Raw genomic sequence first — 14,914 nt, forward strand, 5'->3', positions numbered from 1 at the left:
CAGAGCTGAGTGCTAGCAGCAAACACAACTGCCCTGCAGAGTATGAATGAACAGAGCAGCTCTCCATTCACTTCAGTGGCATAATAGTATCCCCAGTCACTTCAAGGGGAAAGAGTTGCACCATGCTGTAGAAAAAACAAACTAAACACATCCCTCATCTTCTGTAAGGAAAAGTATCATGTAAAAATGTTAAAACATTTATTTATACTTCTAAATTTCATTCTTCCTTTTATGTGCACATTATGATATATATATGATATAAATTTCCACTGCCAAAAAAAGAGTTACCGGTATATTTATTGCGGGTTTTTATTGCTTTATTCTCTTGAACATGCTTTTATATTATGTGAGTTAGTTTTCCTTAAGTGCTTGGTTTGTATTAAGCCAGCTTTTGCATGGATTTTTATAACTACTTGAAACAAACTTGAAACATGTAAATTAAATAAAATTCAAGTACATTTTCTCTATATTGTTATACCAGGGTTTTATTTTCCAGCATTGGGGCTGCATATGGTTTTTCCTTAACAGCTACAGTCCTTTACATGTTTACTCAGAAGTAAATACTACTGAATTAGCGATACTTACTTCCAGCTAATGGTAGATGAATATCAGACCTTTTTTGTGTGTATGGTGGGATTAACCTCTGAAGGGCATGGTAGTGGATACAAAGCTAATTGATTTATCTTTGTAGTAAGACAGAGAAAGAATACATTTCCATTTGTGTATATCATGCTGCTGCTAAGCATTTTTTCTTCTCCTTTCTGCGGTACAGATTTAGAAGCATCTTTCCCTCCAAGCTGGTTCCCTCCAGATTTTGTTGGACTCCCACTAGCCCCAGCCAGCATGGCCAATGGTCAGGGTTGATCAGGGTTGTCATCCAAAATATCTGGAAGACACAAGGCTGGGGTAGATCAACATAAACTGTTGAATGTACATGGACTGCAGCAGTGAAGTGATGGGGGGAAAGAGGCAACTAAATTAATGGTTTGCAATTAGTTTACTTCCAACACTTTCACAGTCCTTATCCTATGAAACACTGTGCCGTTCAGAAATGCTTCTTGTAAGAGCATTTGAGGAGCATTAAAAAGTGTATTGACTTGAAATATTTGTTTATGGTATTATCACCACCAAGCAAGAGGTTTAGTAAGAAAAAATGATAGCATATTCCATATGTCAGTTGGGCTGTGTCTGTGCATTACCAGCCTCCTCAAACCTTTGTGTCATCTTTGATGCATGAAATTCTACCTTGAGATAAAACAAGACAGCTAAATATGTCCTAATTTCAAATAATGTAAAAGAAGAAGATAGAAATGGCAAAAAATGCATAATAAGAGCACTTGCAGAAAGGCAGGAACCCACAGGACTCTTAAATGCACTTGAAATATACTCAGAGTCGCAAAGTGATTTCATGCTCTTTATTCAGCTCATAGTGGTGAGGAGGAATGAATGGAAGTCCCCTTAAAGTATCTGCTTTATATACATTATTTACACAATGGGCTGCACATGATTGGCTAATTCTGGAATTCTACTGTAAGCCAATCAGGTTGTGGATTCACTTATATCTGGAGCATGATTGGGTGGTCATACTGATGCATTGTTCTAGGACCAATCAGACTGCTGCATTCTGAATCCTATTGTTCTAGGACCAATCAGACTGCTGCAATTTGGATCCTATTGTTCTAGGACCAATCAGACTGCTGCAGTTTGGATCCTATTCAACTCAGTACATAACAGCACTGTAAACTACTTGACCAACCTGGTGCCCTTTAGATGTTTGGGGCTGCAACTCTTATGAGACTGAACCCAACATTGATTAAGAAGGTGCTGAAATTAAATGTTCCACTGTTGTGGTCCTGAGAAACTAAGGAGTTAAAATATGACAGGAAATGTGGTCCTTGTGGAAAGAAGGGAAGAATATTGATGATCTCTGTGTGGTGGAGGGAATCCATATTTCCCATGAATCCTCTGATGGGGAGAAAGAGATAAACATCATTAAAAAGAATGCTAAATAAAGCACTCTTCAGGCCATCCTATGACATTTAAAAAAATCCTCACTGACATGTTAAGAGCTTTGTGGACTACCACTGAAGCAATGAAGAATTACCTAAGTGACAAGTGCTCTCCAGTGTTCTTGAGAATTTAAAGGCATTTAGCGACAAACATTAGAAATTAATGAAATGTGCTGTCACACTTTCACAGTGGCTGCTTTATGTATAGCAAGGATTTCAGTTCATAAGAATATAACAGCTCTGTTGGATCAAACCAAAGGCTCTGCAACCTTTTCTCACAGTCGCCTACCAAATGTGTATGGGAGGTCCATGAAGAAATCCCAACGAAAGAAGAATGGAGAATGAAGTTGATGGAATAAGCAGAATTAGACAAGCTAACGGGGAGAATTCGGAACCGGCGAGACCAGAGATTTACCTAGGACTGGAATAAATTTACAGAGTATATTAAGAATATATGTGAAGGTCAATTAACGTTTGTAGGTTTTCAAGAAGCTCTGTGATGATAATGGAAAGAAATATTGTTTTATAATAATTGTTAAGATTAATTTGGTTAAAAAAACAAAACAATATAGATGTAAGAAATGTGAATAATTGTGAAAACATGAAAATTTCCAGATAGACTGAAGGAAGTCTGAAAGTGGAAAGATTAGATTTGGAAGTATAATTCAAATGGAATGGTTTTTTTTACTTATTTATTGTTAAATTTGAAAATTTTATAAATAATTTTTTTAAAAAAAATGTGTATGGGAGGTCCACAAGAAGGACATTAATATAACTGTCCTCTCTCTCCCTCTTGTGATTCTCAACAATTGCTAGGCAGAGGCTTGCTGCCTTTGATCCTAGAGGTTATATATAGCATGACTAGCAGCCACTGACAGCATCACCTTCCATGAATTTATCTAATACCCTTTTAAAAGCCATCTAAATTAGTAGCCATCAATACATCCTCCAGTAGCAGATTTCATAGTTTTACTTTGCATTATGTGAATAAATTGTTCAGTTTCTAGTTTCATTCTAGGAATGAAACTCTAGGAATGCCTAGGAATTCTAAGGAACCAAAAAAAAAAACAGTGCAGTTTTAAAAGTATGATCTTGATTCTAATTTGTTTCCAATTGTATCCAAACATGTATGAAATCCTGCAATCGTCATGCAAAATTTGGCCAGCAATCGTCATGCAAAATTTGGTTACTATGTATTAAAAGGTGTCCAAATGCATAAAGAACAGGCAAGCAACTTCCTCAACTTTCTGGTAGACTAGCAGGAAGTAACCAGCATTGCTCAAAAATTCTAAGACCCATAAAATACAGAGATTTATAAATGTAATTTGTTAGTTTCTTGCCAAATTTGGTTAAAATCGGTGCAGCTTTGAAAGGTTCAATCCACTATTTCGATTCAAAATGTTATCCAATGGTATCCGAACTCAAAATCTGGTTACTGTCCTGCTTCAGAGAAAACAAACTCCAGCAGTCCCAGCCTTCTCATGGGGGCAATCCAAAATAGTAATTAAAAAAAAATGAATAAGTCTGGTCACAGTCAAAAGTGAGAACACAAGGAATTTCCATTACCAGCTAGGTCTCAGGGAACTGTTGTGCTAGATTGGGTGATGATATCTCCAGAGGCAGATGGATTGGTTCAGCTTGGAATGTTTCTGTCCACCATCTTGAATCAATTTAGCATTCAACAGTATCCAAACATAGGCAAAAAACAACTCCTCCGCCTTGGGAACCATCATGGCAAATTGGACAATATCTCAAGAGATGTCAAAATGCATAGACAGCAGAAAGACAGACAAACCACTTTCCAAAGCATGTAGTAGGTGTTTATGTTGGCTCTTATGGATGGTTATAAGCCTTAAGGGGGGTGTTCTCCATTGGGGTCAAGGCTTTCCATGGGGCCAAAGTGCTATATCAGCACTCAAGAGATGAACCTCCCCTTCTGTTTGTTCTGCCTTCACAGTAAGAATTGAATTCCTTGCCCCTTGTTTCCCTGTAATTAAGGGGAAGCATGATATGTACTTACCTGCTACACGCCTAATTTGGCTTTCAGGTATCTGGGCTCAATTTTTGAATCTCCTGCAATCTTTTGTACTTCCTGGCAAAAGCAGCCTCTCAACAGAAAGCAAAACAAAACGGCTCTTTCACAAAGGCAAAAGTTTCAATACTTTGTTTTTTAATGGCTTCCTTAAGAATTTTGCCAATGATCATTTATGCCAGCCACAATAAAGCTATCATAAAACCCTATTGATATTTGAGCCCACAATGTTTATACTTTAAGGTCTGAGGCATAAACACTGTGGGCTGAAACATCAATCTGCCAGATGCGTTTCAACCACTCTGATCTTCTTCAGCAAAATGTTTCCGTATTGATTGTTCAGTGGTTAAGATTGTTGTTTTTTCTCTTTCTTGTCATTGAATGCTATATTTCATTTCAGGACATGTTTTGGACTCCAGACGATGCCCCAATTAAAGAACAGCAATGTAGATGGGAGGCCATGGACCTACTAACCCTCTTAACTTATGCATGTGTTGTTAAACATTGCTAGGTCTGCACTGAGGTGGAGCTTCATCAACGTGTGACCCTGAAATTCTGGATTCTTCCCAAACAGATGCCAGTGTTTTCTGCTAGTTTTGTGCCATTTTGTGATGTGAACCCCACATTTAGTGCTGCCCACTCCCCAAACTGAATAATGGATACTCAAACTGGGGTAACAAGGAAAGGGCCCAAAACCCAACCATGTCCTGTTGACTCCAAACCAGTGCCAAAGTGGTGTGCTGGTTTTGTGCCGTTTTGTGCTGCAAACCCTGCTTTCTTCACAGCCCCCAAACATGAGTTTTATGAGCACATCTGCCCCAAGTAGAGAAACACAGCATGAGTTAGGAAGCAGTCAGACAGCTGGGAGCAGGCCCCCTCCCCCTCCCTCTGACATGGAATGGAATATAGATAAGGCATTAGCAGAGAGTGGGAGAGAGAGAAGTCAGCTTGTTCAATATGCACAGGCAGCTTCGGAAAGCAGGAGGGGTAGCATTTCCTCACCGGAAGAGGGGGCAATTAAACCTCTGAGCCCAAAGAGTAGATGTATGGGAAAGGTATTAGACAGGAAACAAACCCAGAAACACAAGGGTCACAGGTTCAGGATATTCTGCAGAACCAAGAAGCACTCCTCAGAAGGGTCAACTGACTCATAAGCCACAGATGTTCGGTTAGACGTCCGAGGCTAATTGTTTGTATTGCAGTAAATCTTCAAGCTAATTACAACTTGTGTGCTGTGCTATCAAGATGGCACCCTGGGCTACTGACACTGAGCAACTGATGATCAAACCAGGATCACAAGTAAATGGCCAAAGACCCAGCCTTGTCCAATTGGCTCCAAACCAGTGTCAGCTATCTAGCAATCTAGATGATGATAGATATAGAGATAGATGATAGATGATAGATAGATGATAGATAGATAGATGATAGATAGATAGATAGATAGATAGATAGATAGATAGATGATAGATAGATAGATAGATAGATAGATAGATAGATAGATAGATGATAGATAGATAGATAGATAGATAGATAGATAGATAGATGATAGATAGATGATAGATAGATATAGATAGATAGATAGATGATAGATAGATAGATGATAGATAGATAGATAGATAGATGATAGATGATAGATGATAGATAGATAGATAGATAGATAGATAGATAGATAGATGATAGATAGATAGATAGATGATAGATAGATAGATAGATGATAGATAGATAGATAGATGATAGATAGATAGATGATAGATGATAGATAGATAGATATAGATGAAAGCTACACCTCAGGTGGTGCTCGTGAACAAGGCACAGAGTTACGCAACAGGGATTTCTGTGGGGAACCTGGTTTGCGTCCCCCCAGATTGTTCACCCAGGGCAACACCTCCTAGGCTCCCCACACTACCTCACTGTATCTAGCTGTCTAGCTGTCTCATCTAGCTATCCTATGTCATTTAGAGCTTTGTAGGTTAAAAATGGAAGGACCGTAGCTCAATGGTACAGTGTTTGCCTTGAATGCAGAAGGTCTATGGTTTAGTTCCTAGGATTCCCAGATAGAGATGAGAGACACTCCTGCCTGAAATATCAGAGAGTCACAGCCAGTCAGTGTAAACAATAGTGTGCTGCACAGGAACCAGTGGTCTGAATAAGTATGAGGCATCTTCCTGTGTTTCTAAGCAGCACTTTAAACTGGGCTCAGAAACAGACTCGGTACTGATGCAGGTAGTAATACAATAGTATAATGTAGTCTAACTGTCCAGTTATTATCTTTCTTTTTATTCCCTTACCCCTTTCCCTGTTGTTTTTTCATTCATCCTTTCATGATACTTTCTACGGCACTATTGCTTTGATGTGCTTTAGTAGTAGTCAAAGAAGAAGAAGCGGTAAGAGCAGGACTCAGCAAACTTTTTCGGCAGGGGGCCGGTCCACTGTCCCTCAGACCTTGTGTGGGGCCCGACTATATTTTGAAAAAAAATATGAACAAATTTCTATACCCCACAAATAACCCAGAGATGCATTTTAAATAAGAGGACATCTTTTACTCATGTAAAAACATGCTGATTCCCGGACCGGATTGAGCGATTGGGCTGGATCTGGCCCCTGGGCCTTAGTTTGTCTACTCATGAGTAAGAGCCTGTACTGGAATTTTGGATAGCACAGCCCAATTTCTTGTTTTATTGAATGGAAGGGATGCAAGTTAACTAAAACTATTTCTTACCACTTCTTTCCATGGATTCAAGAAAGAGTTAGAAATAATAACCCGATGTCTCTGTTGAAGTGAATGGGAAGCCCTAGTGGTGTAGGTGGTTTGATGCAAAATTTTATGAGATCAGTATATACATGCAAGGCCAGCTGATGTTTTTCCACTTGAGGCAAAACAGAAAATGCCCCTGAGGTGATTGGAGGTGTGTTGTGGAAGCCCCAGTGCAAAGAAGATGGCACAGGAGAAAAAAACAAGACCAGAGAGGAGCAGTAGGGTTTGTGTGGAGGATGCAAAGAGTGTGCTTCTCTGGGGGTCAGATCTGCCCCCCCCCCCAGCTGCCTCAGTCTGCCACCTGAGGTGACTGCCTCACCGAGCCTCATGGGCAAGTCAGCCATGTATACATGTATACATAAATATTGCAGAGATTTTTATTTTGCACTTAGTTTTTACTTCCTGGGAAACAATGTAAGTCTCAAACTTCATAGCAAGAAGATTTATGGTGTAATTACTTTAGTATACTGTTGTACAATTTGTAACTTAATGGAAAAGAAATTTACTGGCTCTATTTCAGCTGTCAGAAGTGTCCCTCTGGAGAATATGACAAAAATGGAAGGAATAAGCGCTTCTTTAAACGAGTGGGAATGTTTGAATTCAAGGCACTGACTAACCTAGCCAAATATTTTGAAATCAGCTCAGTTGCTTCTATTGTAATGAAGCAGAAATTAATTAGGCTTCAAGGCAAGGCATAGAAGACCCTGATCTTTTCAAACAAATGATTGCTCCAATCTTTTCAGACATGTGATTTGCATCTTGTCAGTCAGCTTCTTCTATTGTAATTGCTTTGAATGCCAGTCTCTTCCAGCACACACACCCAGTTTTCTGACAAACTGAGGGAAAACAAATTAATAAGCAACCATATGATTTCCAGAAGTGAAAAAACAAGAATTTGTAAACAGGAGTGTGTGAATTGGAATTTATTTTTGTGGCGTAAGTGAGACGGTTGACCTTAATTTTAAGACAAGAGACCCTCCTGAACCCTGATACCAGCCTGCTCTAAAAACTATCTTAAAAGCATTCATGTCCAAACTTTTTTCAAAGAGGGCCAGAATTGATGAAGAGAACATGCGTGAGGGCCGGGCAAAATTGTTGAGCTTTTTTCAGGATTGCTCCCCACATAAATTGTTGGGTTTAACTTACATTTACGCTCAGGTGTTGAGGAGACTGTGGTCAAACTTCAAAGAAACAAGCTCTCCGTTATTATTGGCATCTCCTTTCCTGGGCTCCTGATACTCTACAGCAGCCTTTCTCATGGAGACTACAACATGCAGCAGAAGCAGATAGCATGAGAGCTGAGGCCTGATTTGATGAAGTGAACATGCGTGAGGCCCAACCATTTTGCCTGACATTCTTAGAATCATTAAAATTAAATGCAATTTTATGCAACAATTTTATGCAAAGTTTATTGCAAATGGCATACTTTTTATTTTGTCACATGGATGACAAATCTTTACAGGTGTTAAATCACTCTGCCTTTCATATCTGAAGGCCAGATGAAAAATAAATCCAGAAAGCTGAAATATACGTCAGGAACATTGTAAAGTACATTCCACAGTAATAAAGGTTGTCTGTCAACTTTTAAGTTCACAATATATGAACAGGAACATAACACCAGGTATACGTGTTGTGTCCAAATATATTTATACCTGATTTAGACCAACTGACATTAACTGAGATTTTACAATGTACCGTATTCATCTCATTTTTTAAAAAAAAAATGCCTGCACTAATGCGAAGAGTGAAACTGAGATCTTCTGGACTGCATCTGAGGGATCCCCCCCCCCCTCCTGCTTGCACGCAAGTAGGAGTTCGGATCAGGGCTACTCTGATAGGCAATGTGAAGCCTCCCTTCCCAGCTGAGGGATCCCCACCCCTCCTATTTGCACACAAGTAAGAATGGGATTGGGGATGCTCCGATGGGAAGGGAGGCACCGCAGGCACCGAGTCGTCCTGTTATATACCTGCTGGGATTGACAAGGCATCTGACCCTCACCTGAATCTCATAGCTCTCCTGACAAGTGCTTTGGTCTGCCCACCAGATACCAGGCACTCTACTATTCAAATTAGGCCCCAGTGTTTTTGTTACAATCCCCTTCTCAATTAAATAATCAATTTTAATCTAGAATTTAAATTCTCAAAACTTTCTTATTTGTTCATTCGAGCAAGTAACCTACTGCTCTCACTTCATTCCAAACAGTATTTCTACCTGCAACACACCTGAGTAAACCTGCTCCTCTTCCTTTCACAGATATTTTGTTGCCGTTTGCAACTGTAGCTGCCTCTGATTAGTTATCATTTAACTCTTTGGGGAAATAATTAGCATCACACGTCATGTGCATGGAAGTTGCTGAACTAATTAACCAACTAGAATGATTACTGTTAATAGCACCAGTTTTCCTATAACTTGATATTGCTGGATAGTTTTGATGAACTGCAAAAGCATTTTTAGTTTGCTTTCTGTTGCCACCCTGGAACTTTTCTTTATTAGTGCCACTTTGTTTTGTATGATTCCTTGCAAATGAAGGAAAACAACGTTTCTGCTTGTATATGTTGATAAAATAATTTTGTTTACTGAGGACAAACAAGATTGTACAAAAACAAGATTGGGTGCAGGCCTGGCCAGGACATATGCGTCCTGTATGTGACCAAGGTGACCTGTGTGCTTGCTTGCTTAACAGCTGTTGGGAACTTCAAGGTCCCTGCTCTCCCTTCTTATGGTCTTTGTACTGGACCTGGAGACTCCAACAGAGAGCATTCCATGCCAAGAAGGAGGGCACCCTATCAAATGACAGGGCAGGACCTACACGAAGCAGGGCCTTTTCACTGGTGGTACCCATTGTATGCCTTGATCTTCCCAGACCTGCTCTCTTTTGGTCTGTATTTTGGAGCTTTATAATTTAGGAAGACTTCAGAAGAACTGGTTGACAAGTCTTATCAGTTAATGGCATATAAGCAAATTTTATTTGCTGCTATTCTGGGCTTCTGGTGCACCAGGGTTTACACCAGCATAATAGAGTTGCCCAGGTTGAAAACCACTGCCCTAGAGAAATGCCACACACACACACACAAAGAAAATATCTCTGTTCACAAGTGTGGTGGAAATTTTTAAGAAGCCATTTGTGCACAGCTAAAGGACCCACCTTTTGGAAATGCATGAGTGGCACAGCAAATCATGTATGGTGAGACAAAAGGTAGAGCAATGCACACAATAAACCAAGCAAATGCCTATTTTATGATGAGCCAAACAACAACATAGAGTGAATCTAACCAAATGGAAAGGGCTACAAAGTATTTCTGTGAACAATTGTTTTCAACATGAAAATTCAACTGAAAGAAAAGCCCAGCGAGGGGGCCACTAGGGGCGCATTGGAAGATGGCCGACAATAACATCTCTCCGACTCACACGAGGTAATTAAGAGGCTGTAATGGGAGTATGCAGCCTCCCTGCCCCCCCAAGGGAATGGGGGGGACTGCCTTTGCCTGCTATGCCCATAAATCACCCCCGGATTCGAGGGGGTGTGGGCACTAGGCTGAACGCCCTTGTGTGGACTTCGGCTCTCCTGGACACTGTCTCTGATCACGCCACTAGCTGCAGCAACTTGAAAATAAACAATTAGGAAGAAGCAAATCCACATATTTCAAGTGAGGAATGGGGAGTAAAGAATGCTAATTGAAGGGACCTCTATGAAAGAAGACGGGTCGGATAAACAGGAATATATCATGAGAAGACACATCAAGGCTCGGTATGTCGGCAGCGGGACTGGATGGGGGAGGAGGAAACTTCTCTTTCTTTCTTCTATGTGATTAACAAATAATCCCTCCCCACAAGTCTGAAATGCCGATCAAATGACCTAAACTGGATGATTTAAGACTGTGTGAAAACAAACTCTAACCAAAAGCATGTTTTAAGGAGACCGAGAAAAGTACAAGAGCTTTGGGATGACGCAGCAAAAAACAGTGTCGCCATTTTGGCAAGTTCTGTCGAAAGATTTATGTCTGGGAGGAGGAACGGGTCTGTTTTTATACTGTGGGCGAACCTCCTCAGAGGACTAATGAAGGCGACAGAATTGCGAAGATTAATGATGGAAAGAGTGCTTTTATCTATGGAAGTGATGATATATGGAAACCATCTCGATATGGTTATTGGACGAACGGAAAAACTCACACAGGATTACAACTTGTTTTATACCTGCTTAAGGAGATTATCAGAAGAGGTCACAAAGAGAAGGAAAAATATACGAAAATAACAAGATGAGATGTGGGAAACAGCAAGATAGGATTGGATAGAATTATGAACATTATTTGGACAGATTTGTGGACATTAATGCAGCAGCAAGAAGATGATTGGACCCCCCTTCAGAACTTGAAATATGGGTACCCCCCACAAAAATTAAAAAATTCGGCTTTGTAATTTGGAATTTATGTGATGTGATTTGATTTGATTTGATTTGATATGATTGGTCGGTTAATAAAAATTATTTTTTTAAAAAAAGAAAGAAAAGCCCAGCAGGTTTGAAGCTGTCATATGGTCTTTCAGTTATATTCTGTCAGCTTCACAGAAATCATGAGTTTATACTGACATAATTTACATTCCCTCAAGTATTAGTAAAGATCTGATGCAGAACACATTGGGAAGTCTCCTGACCCTCATCTACCCAGGGCTGGCCTATTATCAGGCAAAGTGAGGCACTTGCCTTAGGCAGCTGGTCTGATGGATGGGGAACCCTGAAGAAGTCTTCCCAGACAGAGCTGTGGGCATCACACACAGCCTGCTGACCTCAGGTGTAGCTGAGGACACCGTCCCATTTACAGTATTGAAGTGAGATTGAACTGCCAGAGGGGTTAGCTTTGTATATGGAACTGGGAGAGACACCATATTTTCTTCTACCTCAGGCAGAAAAATGTCTTGAGCTGGGGCCTTTACAGACATTTACCTTCAGGCATAGATTATATGCATGAGGCAAAACCATGCCTGCTAGTCCTGCCCTTTATGTCAAGTTCCCTACCAGCTCCTTGTTCTGTGCAGTATCTGAAAAGAGGAGCAGGCACAGTCCCATTCGACCCCACCCCCATGAGGATAAAAGCATCTGTGTTAATGGGCTATTATCACGATCCAATAGATCAATGTTTTTTCCAAATATATACCAGCACTAACAGCAAGAGCTACAGTACAAAAGGAACCCCATTTTACAACTAATTCAAAATAAATAATAAAACAATTCCTCTTCATCATATTTTAGCTGTTCACTTACCCATCACAGCTCTATTTGAAACATTAATTAATCATTTGGTAATAGATACTTCTATCCAGTAACATGTTAATGGAATTTTCACAGCTGTCAATAGGCTTTGTAATAATATAGCTACATAACAATGATAAATAGATCACTTAATAGTTATCAGAATAATTCAGTATGAAGGTTATTATATCAAATTTAACCATATTCCTGTCATTTGCAAAGCAATGCCAGCTACTTGGGTCTAATATTCTTGGACAATCCCCAATATGGCTCACATCTGTCTTTTGAATGGCTCTTAAGATGTGCTATTTTACCTGAAATTCATTCTTAATGGATTTGCATGACATTCCAAATACATTCCATCAACTCATACAATTCTGAAAGCTTTTTACCCCCCTTCACAGAGTTCATTGTTTTAAACTTAGACAGATGTGGAATTACATTTGAAGACATTTTTTATCTTCTACCTTGCTGGCTCTGAGAAAGAGGTTTTTCTCTCCAGGCTAAGAATGAAAATTCCCTGTAGTTTTGCCAGTACAACAAGTCAACATAGAGCTGTCATGTTGCATTTATTAGGATTAGAATCACAACCACCAATCAGATCTTAAGGCCCCTATTATCCCAGACATAGCAGGTCCCAGAAGAACTTATTATCCACACACATGGGGAACTTGCAGGTGGCTAAGTCACATTTAAGAGCACATAACTAATTAACTTTGATTAGCTTCATGAAGAGCTATGTGGGCATATCCATTCACTTCCATTATTATTATTATTATTATTATTATTATTATTATTATTATTAATCTGTTCATTTATTTTATGAGGTCAAACAGCGAAAGATGGGGGAAACAAGATAATTAGATGTTCAGAATTGTAAATGCCACAGCTACAAAATGTTTGTAAAGGTGAACATTACCATCTTCATGTTTCTCTAAGGCCCAATCTCCCTCCCCTAATTCCACATGCCTCCTCTATCTGCCAGCCCCCATGCAATATTCCTTCTGCCCCTACAATCTGTCCTTTATAATAATAACAGCCAAAAGCCATACACCTTATGCAAGCTTTCATTATGGATAGCAAATCAGTTTCTTTGCCACACTCCTCTAAACGTACTAAATTTAAAACAAATATTTATGATACAAAATGATAATTGCAGGGGATTGTTGGGAGTGAAAAGGTTAATTCTCATGTCCATAAGCATAAACACATTAATGGTGCAATCCTATCCATGTCAACTCAGCATTAAGTTCAATGGGTTTTAGACCCAGATAAATGTGTACAGGACTGCATCATGAAACTTAAAAATTTACTAGACTGATGTGCAAAAGACTGGACGAGGGTCTCCCTATGGGTGCCACGGCACGGCTTGTCCCTATGGGCGCCCACAAGGAAGGGGCACGCAGCGGGGCCTCAGGCACCCTACAGCTGGGGGGGGAGCAGCGGGCGGACATCATGGAGCCTGCAGGCACCATGACGCATGCCTCATGCACGCTGCAGGCCCTGCAATGACAAGTGCCACCCGCCATTTTGTCACCCCTTGTCAGGGTGACACCCAGGGTAGACTGCAAACCCCCCGTACCCCCCTTCTTTTGCCCCTGTGTGACCTGCTCTGAGAAAATCCCATATTGACCTGTATTTGCCCAATTCAGTTCCAGATCTAGGGTTTATCCAGAGCCAGTGCACAGCCCTAGAAGTCACCATGACCCATGCTTTCATCAGTTACCACCTCATAGTGGATGTTTTATCAGAAGCATCTACTTGCAATTAGGTTTGAGGTTTTACATATCCTAAAAGCAAAGTCACTGTGGATTAGATCCAGTAGTTTTCCCTTTTCATGAGCTGAATACTGCTTCCACAAAGGCAATCTCATTTGGAACATGATCTTAGGGGGCCATCTCCAAGGGACTCAACCCTATAGGTATATCTTGTGATCATTGCTTTTAATTTCTTCCGAACTAGAGGGTTTACGTAAAAGTGTCCTTTTCACTGCAGCTATTTTGTCTAACCACTTAAATGTTTTCCACTGGGATCTTACTAATATTTTTTCCCCACTTCAATTTGTCTCCTTGTCATAAGAATAGGAAATTTATGCAATAATCTAACCTAAGTATAGCTCTGTACATTTTGGGGCTAGCCTGCTCCCATACACTATGACAAATTATGTGTAAAAACTGAAGCTGTTTGAGGGAAATTTATCCCTTGTCATCTTTAGCATAGCAACGTGTCAGAACTCATCAGAGTCTAATATTTGCCTGAGTGAAAAATGGGAAACTGGAAGTTTTGCTTTTGGGGAAAGACTGGTATTAAATGTATATTACCATATGCAGGACTCTTGAATAGGCACTGCCATTTACTAAGCTAGACTTGTCTAACAACAGCTACTAATACTATTTGGCATAGTGACAGGCAATGATTAGATGAGAAGATATAAATCTAGGAGGAAGGTTGGATGCTAGGTACTAGCACATCCTTTTTATCTTATAAAAATACAGTGGTACCTCAGGTTAAGTACTTAATTCGTTCCGGAGGTCCGTACTTAACCTGAAACTGTTCTTAACCTGAAGCACCACTTTAGCTAATGGGGCCTCCTGCTGCCACCGCACTGCTGGAGCATGATTTCTGTTCTCATCCTGAAGCAAAATTCTTAACCTGAAGCACTATTTCTGGGTTAGCAGAGTCTGTAACCTGAAGCATATGTAACCTGAAGCGTATGTAACCTGAGGTACCACTGTACAGCATTAAGACTAATAGAGCTTTTAATCAAGGGAAGATACAAATGTAAAATTTAGGCATGCCAAAATGCAGTAATTGGACCAGAATCCAATTGCTAGCAATCAACAAGAATTATTTAGCATTAATCATTTATGTG

General features: G+C 40.0%; 1 long non-coding RNA gene across 1 annotated transcript in view; it reads right to left on the bottom strand.

Moving 5' to 3' along the window:
* Positions 1 to 706: 706 nt before the first annotated feature.
* LOC310845842 overlaps positions 707 to 14,914 on the bottom strand; it is a 34,446-nt gene continuing 20,238 nt past the window's right edge. The window contains exons 2-3 of the long non-coding RNA XR_014564996.1: positions 4,030 to 4,117; positions 707 to 886 (exon numbers count right to left, since the gene is read on the bottom strand). This is a non-coding gene — a long non-coding RNA (uncharacterized lncRNA). The remainder of the gene's footprint in view (positions 887 to 4,029; positions 4,118 to 14,914) is intronic.

This window comes from Podarcis gaigeae, assembly GCF_964106915.1.
Source record: "Podarcis gaigeae genome assembly, chromosome: 5".
Taxonomy (NCBI): domain Eukaryota; kingdom Metazoa; phylum Chordata; class Lepidosauria; order Squamata; family Lacertidae; genus Podarcis; species Podarcis gaigeae.